The sequence below is a fragment of the Lissotriton vulgaris genome, chromosome 12, assembly GCF_964263255.1.
Source record: "Lissotriton vulgaris chromosome 12, aLisVul1.2, whole genome shotgun sequence".
NCBI classification, from domain to species: Eukaryota; Metazoa; Chordata; class Amphibia; order Caudata; family Salamandridae; genus Lissotriton; species Lissotriton vulgaris.
The window spans coordinates 650,190,477-650,206,171 of record NC_141700.1 but is presented as its reverse complement, the minus strand read 5'-3'; positions in this window follow the sequence as shown (position 1 = coordinate 650,206,171).

The following is a 15,695-nucleotide window of genomic DNA, read 5'->3' as shown; positions in this document are numbered from 1 at the left end:
GTGACTAGGAGGTTGTTGTTGTGTTGAGCAGCTGAATTTTGTTCATGATCTTCTCGATGAGTTTTGCCAAGAAGGGTAGCAGGGAGATGGGCTGGTAGTTGGATAGTGTCTCAGCGGTTGCTGAGGGTTTCTTTAGGAGAGGGAGAACTGTGGTCTATTTCCAGGCATCCAGGAAGTTGGCTTCATTGATCTTTAAGTGCGGGATCAGGATGAGGGCTGAGTTGATCGGGTCCAGTTCATTAGTGAATACGTGATAAGGGCAGGGGTTCATTGGTGCTCTGCAGTGTATGGTTCGCTATTTCTTGAATGGTGATGGGGCAGGTGATCAGATTGGTCTGGGCATTGAAAGAAATGGATATGGCGGCTGCGAGGGGAATCGGGTGTGGTTGGGGATGTTATTTTTTCACAACTTTTGCACGTAGTGATAAATGAACTTTCTTCTCTAACTACAGTTCATCATTCTTAATGTACATAAATCCCAATTTACAATGTATTTTATATATAAAGATGAATGTCCATGATGTTTTATTATGCAGATTGGTGATTTTATTGAAGATGTGCTGATTTCATGTACATTTTTCCCAAAAACATTATGTTACCACCAATATTGGAACTATACAAAGCTTTATCTTAGTCACCTTATTTACATCACCGGTTGACCATGTCTAGTACTGGACTCTCCAAGCAATCCTCTGTTTTTGTGCATTCTTTGTCAGTCAGGCAAATGTGTTGCCTGTATTATTCTTTTTCTAAAAACATTTGTCCTTATCACTGTGCCTGGTAATTGTATTTCATTTGATGTGTTGAAGCCCTCTTCTATCGCTGACTCGGCGATTGCCTTACCATCTTTTCAGAATACATTTTGTTTTAATAAAATCACAAAGCCTTTGCATCCAAAAAAATAATATTGGATGAACGTGAAGCATGTGTGTCTACTAAAGCCATTTGTGTTGCTGTACTTGATTTATTGTGATCCTACAGCTGGACGGGGTTGAGATGTGGCACATCGGGAAAGAAATCGATGACATCAGTACATATTGAGAATAACATTGAGTGCTCAGCCAGGGCGTGGCTATTTTTTGGTATTTAGCTAATTGTTTCACATAAACCAGCCTGTCAACAAAATCCTTTGTCTCCACATGGTTTATGTAAAGTAAGCGTGTATGATGATGATGAGTTGTTATTAGGGCTCCCAGTTCTAAGCTATTTATTTTTTAACATTTCCGTCTGTATTCATCCAAATTAATTTTTAGGCCCTCTTATTAGTATTTATCTATATTTATTTTGTGGTTTGGGAATAAGTGGAATACAAATGATTACATTTCCACATTTAATTAACTGATAAAACTGCACTCATACTTTGATGTCTGTCGCATTTTAGCAATTTCAGCTAACACATATAGCAAAACACCATACCCACAGGTACGTATTAGCAATTTACTACAAATATATTTTAAGACATGCCTGTATTTAAAGATAGATTAACCTGTCTTTTTTTTTAAACTCCCAATACTATTTATCTGCTCATCTGTTGTCTTGGAATTCACAACAGACAGCATGGAAAGTCACTTATTAGAAGCCCAATTATCAGTATTTTTCCACTCTTAAAAATAAGTACAGACAGGAAACAGATTGTTTTCTGTCTGTATTTATCAGTAAAAATCAGTAAACACAGAAAACTGGGAGCCTTGGTTATTATTTATTAATTTATGCGCGTGTGGCCCGTCCAATTTGATTTTTTAGTCTCTAGAAACATCTTTCCTTGCAGTGAAGTCGAATAGGGGCGAAAGTTGGTCGTTTGCGTTTCTGCTGCTAAATTAAAAAGACAACTTTAGTTCACTATAACAGCCAAGTGCACTCGTAAATACGTTAGTCTTGGTGAAGGCTCACTGGAGATTAGCGGCTCAGAGAAGCCTGTGGCCTGACCTTGGCTTATCTCTCCGTGTTCTGCGGCTTGGTATTTTTCGTAGCTGCTAGAAGCCGGCGTGTCGAGGCCGGCCCCGTCGCCTGCAGGGGCGGTGGAGGGCCTAGGTGGAACCTGAGCAGGTGTGGGTGGAAACAATGACCGTAGAATTGAAGATGTTAATGAAGTGAACTCTGCCGCCGGGGGCCGTTAAAAAAATATCCAAATAAAAAAACTCGGCAGAAACACTTGGGATGCAGAGGAGAGACACCGGCGCGAGATTCTCTGGCACCGATCCACCCTTCACAACAGCGCTCCTGCCTCGCGCGTGACACATCCGCGGTGTGAAGTGGCGGTAACTTCCTCCTTCCGGCAGCGCTCTTTGTCTGCTGTGCCGGGCGACTGGCGAGTGAGAGCCCCGTTTGATTTTTGCATTTAGGACGCTAAGCAGTGATGTATATGACACGCCAGGTGAATATTTGTTTAATACCACTTGACTTGGTGAAAATACATGTGGCCCAATAAAAAATGGATACTTGAGGCAAGTGTTATAGTAAAGGTTTATCATTGCAGTGCAAAGGACGCATTTCGTTTTATTGCCACGTTCCAGTTTAAGTGCCTTGTCAAAAAAGCCTGCTTTTCTGCCTTGCAGATTCCATGCATTTCACAGATGTAAATAAGCAGGCGTACAGACACATAAATGTGACGTTCTTATATCAGCAAGAGGGAGTGTTTAAATGCGGAGTGAAAAAGGACAATTGATTCTCTCTGCCCTTTGTCAGAGGCAACTGGAAATACGCAATTCTGCAGTGCGTATCTGCTACAAATCGAAATAATGCTCTACTAGTTACCAGTAATCTTTATTACTCCGTGTCCCGTTGTCCTCGGCCCATTCATAGACAAAGTGGAGGTAACCATCTTTCGACAGAAAAAAAGACAAGAGGAATGCTGGGACCCTAAAACTGCCCGTCCCACCGGGAGTACATAAGCAGTACTTACCCAGCATCCCGCCTGAACAACCAAGCTCACACAGGAAGGCTGGCCACCCAGGAGGGAGGGGCATATGAATGGGACGAGGACAACGGGACCAGGAGTAATGAAGATTACCAGTAAGTAATACAGCATTACCCCCAGGTCCCTTATGTCCTCGTCCCATTCATAGACAAAGTGGAGAATACCAAAGCAGAAAACCCGGCTTTTCGAATCCCTAAGCTCACCCAGGAAACCACACCAAATGCCAGGACCCAAGGGAGCACAAAAAGAGAGAACCGCTGGAAGCAACCGTCCAGCAACCCAGAATAGGACAGCAGGGACACAAACAAGGACCGGACCAAGAAAAAAACAGAAGGCCACTACAAAGAGTCCGCCAACCAGAGAAAACAGGAGAACAAGGGAACCCACTGGACAGACCAGAATCACCAGGAAGGCACATACGACCCGGCAGCCGCACAGACACCGAGCAAACGCCGGCAGCACTGGAGAAGGCCAAGAAAAGAAGCCAAGGACGGACAACAGGGCGCAGGCACAAGCACCCTGCCACAAGGAAGGAGCTACAGCGAGAATCCAAGAGAACCAAACCAGGTCTGCACACAAAACCCCAGAGCAGCAGGGGCAGAGGAGGCCAACCCCAAAGACCACAGGCCAGAGAAGCCCCCAAAAAGATCAAGCAGACAGCCGACCAAGCAACAGAGACGCCAGCAAAGACCGGAAACCAACAACAGGGAACTGAACAGGCACAGCAAGGGCGGGGACAGGGCCAATGGCCACAACCCCAAAACCTCCAACCCCTAAGGGAGGGAAGAAAACGAAGGCAGGGCGCAAGCCCAGGACAACCGGGAACCCCTGGCAGACCCCAAACCAAGAACCAACCAGGCAAGAACCTGCGGATCCACAGAAGGTAGACAAGAACAGGCGCCAACAGGAGGGCGGGGAACCAAATCCAGAAGCCACAGGACCGCACAGGCCCCAACCTCCAGGCCCAGCACACAGCAAGGACAGGAGTAGCGGAGAAGCCCAGGGCGCACAGCTCCTGGACCAGAACCCCACCAGACCTGGTCCCAGCCAACGCCAGAGAGGAGATAAGAAACAGCCAAAACCAGGGCAACAAACTCATAGGAACCAGGCAGCCAGGACCCGGGCCAAGCAACGTGCTGATGCAGGAGGACCCCCAGGCCCAACCAACCCCCAGAAGGAGCACATGCAATGCACGGTCCAAAGCAAAGTGCAGAGAGGCCAACAGAGACCCCAGGACACCACCCCGAGCCACACAGAAGGCCGGAAAAAAAAAACAGAGGCAAAAGCCAAAGCAGAAGCCAAATGCAGTAGAGAAGCCAGAGGCACAAGCAGCACCAGACTCTGAACAACCAGCAGCCAGGATAACACACCCTCAGAACAGGAAGACAATACCACCTGACCCCACCCCCGACAGGGGAGGGCCACGCCCAAAAGGCATTCCACACCGAAAGCAGAAGCTGGGGGAGCCCACAGGGAAGAGAGGAGCAAGCCAGGACCCCATCCACAGGAAAGGGACCGGGGACACACGACCAACAAACCCCAGAGCCAGCACAGAAGCCCAAGCCACCAGCCAAAACCCAGAAGGCACAGCCAGAGGCCAAACTGAATCACACCCCCACCAAGCCATGGAAAACCCCAGAAGCCAGGAGTCGCCCAATGCAGAAGACAGCAGCACTCAGCCCGAAAGAGACAAGCAGCTGGACACGGCGCCACCCAGCCCGACTGCACGAAACAGCCCAAAGACAGAGGGCACACACCCCAGGCCACACCACACAGAGGCCAGAGTAGCAGGAGGTGACAAAAGAAAAGAAAAGTCAGGCCCCCCTAGAGGAGACTGACCATGCCAAGGCACGCCCAGCGGGCACAGAGCCACAACCAGACAGGGACTGACAGTGGAGCAATCCCCAGACCAAGACAACTGAGCCGCTGCACCCGAAGACCAGACCTGGCTCCACCAGAGCACAAACAGGAGGGCCATAGCCGAGGGACCGAGGTGCAGGGCACCAGACCAGAACACGCGCCTCACAGCAAAGCATGAGAAACAGCGCCAGAAGAAAAGGTGCCCCAGCAAACCCATAGAGAGCAGGAACGCACCGGATGGCAAGTCCGGAGGCCAACGGGGGAACACAGCAGAATAACAGCCGAGAAGACCATCACACACATGGATGGCACTTGACGAGGCGGAGGGAGGAAGGCAGGCCCCACACTATGCGTAGGCATCCCACACCCCTGAGGGAACACACAGCAGCTGCGCAACCCCACCAGCAGCCGCTAGTAGGAAACCAGGACAGCAGAGAAAGCAGAACAGGGCATTCAGCAACCACCCTGAGCAGGAAGCCTACAGCAGCAGGCAGGCCCAGATAAACACCCATCCAGACACTAACCAGGCCCGACCCGGTGTAAGAACCGAGAAAAAACTAGAGCAGGAGAATACAGGGACGCATAGTACCAGAAGAGCAGGGGAGGGTGTAAAGCGTGTAGCAGCACGGACACAGCATGAAAGCCACAGGAAACAGCACATTAGCAAATGGGCTCCGTGCCTCCGGACTCCCTGGGCACGACCACCCAAGACCCATGCAATCATACAAAGCTAACGTTGACACCAAGCAGTGAAAGTGCCAAACCACAGATGCTCAAATGATGGGAGTAACAGGTAACAGGTGTGTATATCCAGCCAAATCAGTAGTACTAATTGTAGCAACCACAGGTGGGCAGAACATTGTGGGAGCCAAACCCGTGACCATGGACCCAAACACAGATGCCTGCAGAGGTTGCTGTATTCCACTGCGCCACCAGACACAACGTCCAATACACAGACCTGTGAAAGAAGGTAAGCCTGAGGCAGCCTTGCGGCGAACCCATGATACACAGACCGAGAGCAGCAGAACACCACACACCAGCAGCCAGCGGTCATCAGGCATTCTGGAGACAACCCAGAGGAGAAGAGAGATAATATACATTACACCATTCTGCAAATTGTTACCTCTCTGCGTAGGTTGTATGCTACCACACCGGGGACTTCCAAGCAGGATGCCATGTTCTCTGCTCCTCCACCCTTGTGCAGCTTCTTTCATGGTAAATGGAACCCCTGAGTAGAACTGTTCCACAACAACCTGGCTTCCACCCAAATCCCGGGAGGACAGCGCCACAGGAGAAAAAGAAGACCGCTATATGGTACTCGCCTGGAGAGGGAGCCGAGATGCCATCAGGACGACGACCCCCCTCCAACAGTCCAAGTGATCCGACTCGGCGGGCCCATCAAAGCTGGGAACACCAGGAGACCAGCAAACGCGGCACGTCTTCCACCTGGCCCGGCCCCAAGAAAAAGCGCACGCGACCCAGAAGCAACCGGGAGGCCAGTCGCAAAGGGCCGGCCTGCAACTGAAACAGCATGGACTGAAATGCGGCACGCTAACCTGGGAAACGAGCAGCATACACCAACCAACTGCGGATGCCAGGGCGCCCTCTGCACCACCAGAAACCAGAGGAAAGGCGCAAAGTGCAACAGGGGCAGAGCCGGCCACAAACAGACCTGCAAACCAGCAAGCCCGACAGGCCAGGAGGCAGACCAGAAAACCCCTGCCCGCCGGGAGATGGTTTTCTCCACTTTGTCTAGGATTATTAAAAATACTGAAACAGTTAACTGTTAGCCTGTTGGTTGTTGATTTCAACATTGAAGAATAATCAAGGTAACCCTTTTTCATGGGATACAAGTCAGCAAATTGTTGGTGAGCCCAGGTCTCATGACCCAATTTTGAATCAAAACTGGGACGAAATATTGGTAGGACTTGAGTTTAGTGGGGGCATACACTGTTGACCTGTACTTAATTTTTAAAAGAAAGAGTGGTGGTGCCCGAAGCTCTGCTCAGAAGCCTGCGACCGGTGCAATAACATTTTGGGGAGCTGAATAGCGAGGCTGCTTAGTCTTGAATCCTCCTTAGTCCTTTTTAATCCACTACCAGACCAGTGCTTAATTTGTAAAAAATATAGGTACCAGTGCCTCGTCACGAGGCCACTGAATCTTGAACCACCCATTGTCCCTGCCAGCGCTGCCAATTACAGTAGCAAAACAACTAATAACTCCTATGATTGTGATGATTCTTACTACTCCAGGCTCCCAAAGCTGTAAGAATGCCTTGGGTGACAGGCACTTGTCATTATTAAGGCATTTTGATTTAATACACACTCTTGTGGTGCTTCTCTCTAAATTAGACAAAACAGCAACACTATGTGACGGACTGCCATAAGTGCTGGTGCAGACAATTAAGTGCTGGTGTCGAGCACCACAAACCACTGGTTCAAATTAAGCACTGTACCAGACATCCCTACCCCTTTGTCTCAATCTTAAAGGTCCCTGCTTTCTCCCTTGGTGACTGATGTCTGTCTTTCTCTTCCTGTGTCTTTCAGATTTGTGTGCTTCTCCATTACTTGCTGTAAGAAAGGGGCTCTGTATATACTGGACTAATGTAAGGTACAGTGTGCACAGAGTCCACAGTCCCCAGAGGTTTGGCAGAGGCTAAAGTTAGATATAACCGTACTCTCTAAAGTGGTAGCTTGTTCGAGCAGTAAGGCAGTATCAGAAGACAGTGTAAATCATTTGTGGTACACAGTCAGCAAATGGTCTCACACACTCAAGAACTGAACTCCAGGCCACTTGTTTGTATCAAAAATATATAGTTGTTTTCTTTTAGAACCAACAAGGTGTCAAAATATACTTTCTCAGAATGAGTTACTTTAGTTAAGTACTTTTCAAATAGGAAATAGACTTTTGAGTACAATAGTTACATTTGTTGCAATAGGCAACCCATTTTCAAACACAATGTTACATTGAACTCAATGGTTATTTCTAGTTACATGTAATTAATTACTTTAAAGATTACTTTTCTAACCATAGGGCTGGATCCTAGATTCAGTCCTGGGACATCTCCTGTAAACAGTTGAGTAAAAGTGTTTTGGTTACAGTTGTGATTTTTAAGGAATATTATTGTATTCTAAAAGTTGACAGAAACTTTTTCATAGAATCACCAATGTTATCCTATGGAAGGAAATTCACTTAGCAGGTAAGTAGTCTTAACGTTACTTTTTCTTACTCAGTGTTGGATCCTGGATCCAGCACTGATGCATCTCCTGTAAACAATTGAAAGAATGCGTTTATGTCATACATGCGATTTTTAAGGAATATTTGTAAGTTTGGAAATTGGACACAGAAGATTTTCTAGTGAAAACCAGACCATGGATTCCTATGGAGGAAAATTGAGTTAACAGTAAATCACGGTTATAATTACTTTTCAGGTTCAGTGCTGGGCTGAAAGATACAGCACTGGAATCTCTCCTGATAACAGGTGAGTAATTCAGAATTCGTTATTCGGCTGCTTTTAGATGAATATTTTAAAGTTTCAAAACTCCACACTTGGAAGAATTTCCAAGTGAAATCAGTCAATGTTACCCTATGGAAGAAAAGTGAGTTATCGGCTTTTGGGTAAGTACTCGATTGGCAGAGTTAAGGTTCTGGGCATAGACTCAGGGGTCTCCCAGGGTCAAGTAGGTACAGTTGTTACACCCTCAGTGGCACAGGGGCATCCGGGTGTAGAGAGAGTAGGCCCAATGTTATCCTATGGGAGGAAGGGGGACTTTGGTTGGTGGCTGCTGGCAAGCAGGCCACATGGCTGTGGGAGCTGGGTTCCAGGTCACTTGCCCAGGGCAAATGGGGAAGTAGATTAGGACAGAGGTTGCACTCCCGGGGGCACTAGGGCAGCTGGATGCAGGGTGTTTTTCAGCCGTTTGGCGATCAATGTTATTCAATGAAAAGCTGGAAGGTGAACAAAGCCTGCAGGTTCGGGGATGGAGTTTCTTCAGGTGTGACCACCACTTTGAGAGGTAAGTTGGGATTTTGGAGGCTAGGTAGGCACCCAGGAGTTGGGCACAGGGGGCAGTGGGGCACCTGGTGCAGGGGTGTCTTTTGACGTCAGGAAATCTTACCCTCAGCTGGTCGGGGTAGGAGGGGTCCATGGTTGTGAGGCTGGAGGCGTTGTCTGGGTCTTCGAGGAGGATCCTTGGGCAGTGGATTTCCGGTCACAATTGCCGGGGGGACGTCCTCAGGGTTTTTGTCCACTCAGGCACAGGCCGGGCTCGGCTGGTACAGAGTGTGTTGGATTCACGGTTCCTGGTTGGCACCAGGGGTGTTACTTTTTGAGCAGAACCACTGCTCATGGGAGTCCCAGTCTTTTAGTTGAGCAAGGCAGGCAGGTCCTCCGGGGTTTTTGAGGTTGCTGTCCGCAGGAGACGCCGGGGTTTGGCAGGAGCAGGTTCAAGGATCAACAGGCCTGTATGGCTGGGGCCAAGTCAGTTGGTGTCGTCCTCTTGTTAGCAGCTGCAAAGCAGGTCGTCCTTCTTGTTATTCTTTCTTGATTTCAAATCGAGATCTGAGGAAGGAAGGTTCAGGGTGCCCCTAAATATTACATTTAGGGGCATTACAAGTAGGGCAAGGGCAGGGACCAAAGGGTCCCTGTCCTGGTTCTCTCCTGTGGGAAGGGGGTAGGGGTCTATCTCTGATTGGGCCGGGCTCCCCATCCTCAAGATGGTGAGAGCCCAGAGTTGTGCTTTACCTCGCCTTCCCCACCTGAGGGGTGGAGTTGGCAGAGACTGGCACACCCCCTTCCCTTCCTTTGTTTTTCCTGCCTGTCTTCCCACCAGAGTGGGGTCAGAACCGGTGGGGGGCCAGTTGATGAGTTCAGCAAGTGGCCTGGAGAAACTCACACAAAGGTGGCATGCCTTTGAAGCTCCCCCTGCCCATCCTGGGGAGGAGACCTAGCACCTCTTCCCAGTATGTGCATTGTTGCAGGCCCAGGAGAGTGGATGGCTCTCTACCCAGAGGTCCAGTAACATGTCTACTGTATGGCAGCCTAGGCAGCCTCTCAGTCAGGATACTGGTAGTTGGCTATGTTTCAGGGGGCACCTCTAAGATGCAGTGCATTTTACATTAAATCCCAAACTGGAATCAGTGGGGGTTTAATGTGCTGAGAAGTTTGATACCAAACTTCTCAGTCTTCAGTGTAGCCCTTATGGTACTGTGGAGTTCGTTATGACAACCTCCCAGCACCATATACTCTTAATGGCATCACTGCACTTACAGTGCCCAGGAATGGCCCTGGGTATTGTAGGGGCACAGGCAGGGCTCATGTACCTGTGCCCACACCACTACCATAGTGCACCCAGCTAGAGGGGTGACTGAGGTATGTAGGGCATTGTGTGTGTGGGCATGGCACACAGGGATTTGTGCCATGTCGACTCTCTGTTTAGTTCTTAACCAAGACGCTCAGCCTTCAAAGGCAGTGTGTGTGTGTCAAGGTACAGGGTGCCTAAGGGTGGCACAAAAAGTGCTGCAGCACTTAGGGGTCTTCTCTGGTCACAGTGCCCTAGGTACCTAGGGTACAATTTACCAGGGGGCTACCTGTGCCCAGAGATGCAAATTGTGTTTAGGTTTCAACACAGTTTTAGGGAAGGAACACAGGCCCTGGGTACCTGATGGGCAGGAACCCAGGGCACACTCAGTCAAAGTGCATCAGTTATCAGACAAAAAGTGGTGAGGGTACTGCAACAGAAATGCAGTTCTCTACCCTTGCTCTCTGTAAATGTTTGATGATGAAATATATGTTCCGTTTCCGTAATGTAAGTTCCCGTTGTCCCCACGACAACCACCGCTTCAAACTAAGCACGGCTTGGTGATGTCTAAATAATTGTGTCCACTTAAAGACTGGACAATGGGGGGGGAGATGGCGGCCGTGTAGCAGGCCAACTGCAGTGCTAGTGGGTAGTGGTGACTGGATCGAGTATGTGACCTGCGTTAATGCTGCTTCAGATCAGAAAATTACCTCTGTAGACTGCAGGAACCCCCCTCTCCCCCTCTACTACAGATGCTACATCACCATAAATGTTTTGGGGGCTTACCGAGCAGGGGTAACTCCGCACCTGCTGAGGCGCTTTGTCGATGTGTACCTGCTGAGGCTGCTCAGGCAACTGGTTGGAGGAAACCGCGCGATGGCGTTGAAGGTGGAGTCGGCAGCAGCGGCGTCTAAGGAAGCTGCGGTGACGGCTGCTCGTAAGGGCCTCGGGGAGAGTGCGCTGAATCCGGCTGCTTTGAAGGAGAGTTCCCCCGCGCAATCAAACCACCCTCTATCACCGGACCCGCCGGCACTCAGGAGAGGAAGGGGCGGAGTGTCTTCCAAGAACCGCCCGGCTGGGCCGTTGGTTGTGGAACTGTTGCAGAACTGTTGCAGCGAGTGAAGGAAGTGTCGGCTGACGCGGCGGCTTCTGTGGGGACTGTGGCTGAATGGGTCGACTCAGGGAGAGCTGGGAGTGGGACACGAGATGAGGAGGTGAGCCAGGCAATTATCCTTGTGGGTTCGCAGATTGCTATAGATGGAGAAACCTCGGAGCATAGTACTGGTGCAGCGAGATGGGAAGTGGAATATTACTTGCTGGGAACACTTCTGCTGTAATGATGACTTGCACTGCTGCGCTACCCTCCACAGAGCAAGTAGATACCTTATTGCTGATAGAGGGCTCTGATAAAGGCTCTGATAAAGGCAACAAGGATGGGAGCACTGAGAGCAATGGGTTGGATCTGCAAAATACTGGTCAGTCCCAGGTCAGGGGAACCTGACTAGAAGCCAGCCCCCAATGTCCGGGCCGATAGTGAGTGTTCCAGTTGATTTGGCACAAGAGAAGGACAAGGGTGAGGTGGAAAAAGAGCAGAGCGACTGCTTTTTCACTGTTTCGGAAGGCGCAGAATGGTCGGATGACATTCTGAGCACTTCACAAGCCTGGAGTCAGATTTGGAGGACAGTGATGCTAAGCTCCCCTTAACAGCCATAACATCTATGCAACAGAATGGTGCTCACAGTAAAAGGGCTCTTAATATAGGTAGGAAAGAGTTGGCCTGGGATCATTCATCAACCACCCCTCCTACAGAATCTGCATGGAAGGCACCTATGGTAAAGGATGACCCCCTCCCACTCTGGATATAATACATCAAGCTATCGTGGCACATAGAGAGGAAACACAAGATAGCCGGAAAGCGCAGGCGGGGATGAGGAAAATGCAGGAGGTTGTTAGGAAGCTCTCTAAGGCATTTTCAAACATGGGAGAGAGAGTGACTAACTTGGAAGAAAGAATCGTGGCTACGGAAGCTGATGCTAAAAAAAGGTGGCGGCATAGCCATTATTCATAGAGACCACTTCCGCATAAAAACGGTAGCCGTCAACCACATAGGCTGCGAATCCTTCACCTTCTCCATTGCCCTCTCCAACAATCAGTCTCTTACCGGTATCCTGCTATACCGCCCACCAGGTCCTCGAACCAATTTCCTTGCAAACCTCAATAATCTCATTGAAACCGCGGCAGGAACCCCCCACTACACCATACTAGGGGACTTTAATTTTCATTTAGAATCCCTTACCATTAATGAAACATCCCTTCTCACCAGCGACTTTCTGGCAGCAGGACTCTGCCAACTTGTCACCACACCCACACACAAAGCAGGCCATACCCTTGACGGGATATTCTCCAACAACACTGACATCACGGTTTCTACTACAATTCCCTTCACCTGGACAGATCACTCTGCTGTCCTTTTCAATATCAAACCAAGAAGGCCCTCTCCCACTTATTCTAAACACACCTCTCTGTCAATTACCAGAAATTGGAAAAACATTGACATTCCCCTTCTCACTTCCACTCTGATAAATTCACTTAATACTACTGAGTCTGACCCGGAACTAGCATCTAACAATTATCTTACCCACCTTGACACTGCTTTCAGCACTTTGGTCCCTCCTAAGTCCACTTTCCGAAACCGAAGAACCCCATCCGCCCCTTGGTTCTCTGAACCCCTTCGGCTACAAAGACAATATTGTCGAAACCTCGAAAGACATTGGCGAAAGCACTGTAACCCGCAGGATAAGCAAACCTACAAGAACGCTCTGGCTAACTATAAACAGCTCATATTCTCTGAAAAGAGCAACTATTATGTCACCCAAATCAACTCGGCAAACAACTCGGCAAAAAAACTCTTTCAGGTGGTCAATCATCTTTCTACTCCCCCTGACCCTCCTCCAGACACTTCCCAAGCCCTTTGTAACTCCTTGGCCAATTTTTTCTCCTTCAAAGTCACCTCCATCTTCTCTGCCTTCACCCCGCACTCCTGCCCTGCTAAGAACGTCTCCTTAGACGATTTTACCTCCGATTCCCCCACCTTTCTCAAATTTCGTCTGGCCCCCCTTGAACAAATTTCACATTTAATTTCCACAACTAAATCAGGCTCACCCTTGGATCCGTGTCCACCGTCCATTCGCAACCTCATTCCAGAGGTCATCGCCCCAGCCATAGCCAACATCTGTAACACCATATTCCATACAGGCTCTTACCCTTCCGTATGGAAAAATGCTATCATTAGGCCACTCCTAAAGAAACCCACTCTTGACCCCGCATCACCATCCAGCTACAGACCCATTGCATGTCTTCTGTTTCCGACCAAGATCTTTGAAAACATAATGAATAGACAACTATCTGAATTCATTGATACCAACCACTTACTGGATGATACTCAATTCAGCTTCAGGCAAGGACACGGAACTGAGACGGCCCTCATTAAAGCCGCTGATGAGATGAGAATGCCCTTTGACAAAGGCGGGGCGGCAGTCCTAATACTGCTAGACTTATCTGCAGCCTTCGACGCGGTCGATCATACCACCTTGATCGACCGTGTCTCAGCAATGGGCATTAGACACAGGGCCAAAGATCTCCTCGCCTCCTTCCTGGCCAATCGTACCCAATCAGTAAAATTGGGTCCATTTGTTTCTCCCATCTTTTCCCTCCAGTGTGGAGTGCCACAGGGCTCCTCGCTAAGTCCAACCTTATTAAACATCTATGTTTCGGACTTAGCGAGGGTGATCAAGTCACATGGCATTAATCTTACAACTTACGCCGATGACACCCAGTTGGTACTATCAGTTCATCACGATGGAGAAAGAGTTGCAGCCAATTTCCGAGAGGGAATGCTAGCCATCAGCGCCTAGATGGCATCCAATTGTCTAAAATTAAACTCTGGAAAAACGGAGATCATGACATTCGGGAAACTAAAGCCCAGCTGGTCCCCACAGTGGTGGCCAAGCGAGATGGGCCCTCCACCTCAACCCGTAACAAAAGTCAGAAACCTAGGGGTCGTCTTCGACGACAAATTGCTCTTCAACCATCATGTCAATACGGCGGTATCCACATCCTTCTTCACATTGAGGAAAATTAAGAAACTCCTTCCCTACCTCCCTATCTCAGCGGAAAAAACCCTGATCACCACCCTCATCTTCTCCAGGATCGACTACTGCAATGCCCTCCTCCTCAACGCACAAGAAAAAGTTCTAAACAAGCTTCAGCTAATACAGAACGCCTCAGCAAGAATCCTCTTAGGTATCCTTAAATTCAGCTCCATCTCCCCTTTCATTCGCCATCTCCACTGGCTGCCCATCAAAAGCCGGACTAAGTTCAAGGCATTGTGTATCGCATACAAGGCCATTAACAACACTGGCCCGCAGTTCCTCAAATATGCCTTCCGTCCACTTGTTTCATCTAGGACTCTTCACTCAGCCTCAGCACACCTTCTTAACGTCCCGCGCACAAAAAAAAGCTAATTGGGGCGACAGGTGCTTTGTTATCTCCACAGCAAGGCTATGGAATGCCCTCCCCCTCAGCATTAAAACCAGTCCCACCCTCCTTAACTTTAGGAAGCAGCTAAAAACCTGGTTGTTTACTCGCTAACTGAGCTCTACTTGTCCATTTTCAATCTTTAAGCGCTGAGACACCCACGGGTAATTGCGCGCTATACAAATTGCCAAAACATAAACATAAACATGCATCTAGTGCCATATCGCTGGTGGAGGCTCAGGGTGCTCAAATTAACCCATTCAGTGCTGCACAAATTCCGCTGCGGTGCTGAAGGTTCTAAAGAACCTATGGACTCATGACGGAACGGTTCCGTCATGAGCACAGGCCAACCGACGCTCATGACGGAACCGTTCCGTCATGAGCACCGAAGGGGTTAAAGACATGCAGGGGAAACTCGAGGAGTTTGAGAACAGACAAAGGCGTAATAATCTTCGAGTGCTGGGGGTGCAGGAGGGCCTAGAAGGGTCTGATGCCATGCGCTATATAATTGATCTTTTTAAGGTGGCCTTCCCAGTGCTGTCTGAGTGGAATTGGGCGGCAGAAATTCAAAGAGCACACTCATTCCACTAAAACTTCGCACACCAGCAAAAGATGGGATTAGGCCCGGGCCATATTAGTTTTTTTGGGAAATTTCCTCCTGCGGCGTGCTATCTATGATAAAGCAAGGCCTGATGCTAAAATATCAAGTGGTGGAGACTCTTTCTTCGTCCAGCCGTATTTCTGCAATGTAACAGTTGAGAGGCGCTGGAGGCTGAGACAGCTCATAAAGCCATTTCAGGATAGAAAAATTCAGGTTTATTTGGTTAACCCAGCACAACTAAAAGTAATCAACCAGGGTATTACGTTATACTTTTCATGGGAGATAAAAGCCAAAAGGGGCAGTGGAAGGAATGTACTATGTTGCAATGTATAAAGGTGTGGGGGGGGGGGTAGGGAGCAGATATTGTAAATAAGAAGTAGTTTGAGAGGCTGTTCTTTTCAAGTTTGGGCTGGATTTCTTTTTGGTAGATACAAGGGTCGAATATAATGTAGATGCTGTTTTGATTTTGGGGAGTCACTA